The sequence below is a fragment of the Engraulis encrasicolus genome, chromosome 9 (genome assembly GCF_034702125.1).
Source record: "Engraulis encrasicolus isolate BLACKSEA-1 chromosome 9, IST_EnEncr_1.0, whole genome shotgun sequence".
In the NCBI taxonomy this organism is placed as follows: Eukaryota; Metazoa; Chordata; class Actinopteri; order Clupeiformes; family Engraulidae; genus Engraulis; species Engraulis encrasicolus.
The window spans coordinates 6,123,763-6,125,738 of record NC_085865.1 but is presented as its reverse complement, the minus strand read 5'-3'; the positions used below and the strand labels follow the sequence as shown (position 1 = coordinate 6,125,738).

Sequence of the window (1,976 nt, the reverse complement as noted above, 5' to 3'; positions counted from 1 at the left end):
CAATGGTTTAAAGAAACTCCCGCACACTGACCATTTCGCTGTGACATTGTGAGTAATGAGTTATGTGCAAACTCAGACTTATTGACTGTTATTAGTGCAGTCAATGATTTCCAACTACCACATCAAATATTGGTCCAATTGGTTTTCATAACAGATGCAATTCTGACTGTATTTGTTTTTTATTTATTTTATTTTTAACACAAATTATCTCATATTTACTGAGACTTAGACTGTCAAACAGAGACAAATTAAGTTTTCTGATTCTTATCTGATTCTTGTTCTGAGTATATTGGTTGAAGCTACTTTGACAGCATAATATTCCATGACTCGTGTTTTTATTGTAGTAAGGTGGACCGAATTATGATAATTAACCCAGAAATTAATTACTATTATATTTGCATGGAATTGCACGACTACGCCACTGGGGGAATTTCGCCACCCAGAAATATTGAATAGGCCTAGTAACCAAGGCACAACAGGTTCGTTTTAGAAGGCAGAGACAGAAGGCAGGGCAACAGATGATTCTCTTATTTTATTATTTCCAGTTCGTATAAAATATATAATTGGTGTGCAAAAAGGGTTCAGTAACCCACACAGTTAGAATAGGACATACACAAACCACAGAAGGGAAACAAATAAACTAAAGCGACAACGTCACACCACCACTGGTCCGTTATCCCAGATGACCACAGAACGCCCATACCCCGTGAGCTTCTAATAAAATACAAAGTACCGTAACCACCCCAATGCACAGCAAACAGGCTAGCTATAGTTAAGTACACACAGATCAACCCACGACGTGAGACTGCAACCAATTCAAGCTATGGTACCAAGAGGGCACCTTGCACTACACGACACTGCAACCAGGAAGCTCAGGGGAGATGGGTTATCCAGGGAATAGGAGGAGACTGGGCACCAGTGTGGTCAATTACATATAATCAGAAAAATAACAAACAAAACAGAAACCAAAATACAAGACAGGGGAGTACACTCGGTAACAAATGTTAAACAGGCACGCAACCCCACTCACACACACACACTTCGAACGTTACGCACACACAACCACTCGGTGCATTTAATCAGGTCAGTCTACCCAAACTAAACAGCAGCCCGCCGCGTCAAACAGCTACATCGACGAAGGGGTCAACACCTGCACACACAAAGTGACAGACAGAACACATGACTAAGACCATGCACGACACAGGTAGCAATCTGGAGAAATGATTGTTAGGCTACCTACCCCGACCGATGAGACACACACACTTCCAACCGCGGCAGGGGGGAAACCGCGACCACATTCAGTCCTTTACCTGGTAAGACACGCAGTAAGAAACGTAGGCCTACAAATGCATTTAATATAGACCAAAATCTAACATGGTGAAACACCAGGCTACATACCAGGGCACTCAGCGCGAGTGGATCAAGCCAGCAATCCAGCTGGAGACTTCGTCAGTCTTAGCTCTTAAAGCCACGAGAAACCACTCGGGCAGTACTCGATACTCCACATGAACAACATAATTTCAGTGAAGCTCGAACTCCCGATTGAACATGGAAACACAGGCGAACCTGCCACAAACATGCCGGCGCCTTTGCAGTGGCTTGGGCCCTCTTTTTAAAGAGATTTCGGCACCGGCAATTGGTGCGTAAACATCACCTGACGCGCTAACGCACCAGCAGACACCTGCCGTGCGTTAAAGGCGCACAACCACATATCCATCATGCTACATTATTAACTATTCATTGACTCTTAATAATACACACACTAGGAAGAAGAAACTGTTCAGTTCAGTTCAGTTTCCTCCCCTTAATAATCTCAATTAGCAGCCTGCCTGAATGAATCATCGCCGAGATTCAGAAGTATAATGATTTCATGAGGAGCTTTGTAGGTTTCAAAAATGCGGCGACTTTCAATGTGGAGAAATGAAATGTGGATGGTGAACAAGTCATGCATCTCATAAATAATACAAAGCTAAAAA

At 42.9% G+C, this 1,976-nt stretch overlaps 1 long non-coding RNA gene across 1 annotated transcript; it reads right to left on the bottom strand.

The window, feature by feature from the left end:
• Positions 1-660: 660 nt before the first annotated feature.
• Positions 661-1,716, bottom strand: LOC134454946 (uncharacterized). Its single transcript, XR_010035941.1, has 3 exons — positions 1,399-1,716; positions 1,241-1,310; positions 661-1,150 (listed from the first exon to the last, which is right to left on the bottom strand). It is a non-coding gene; the product is annotated as an uncharacterized LOC134454946 (long non-coding RNA).
• Between the last annotated feature and the right edge of the window lie 260 nt (positions 1,717-1,976).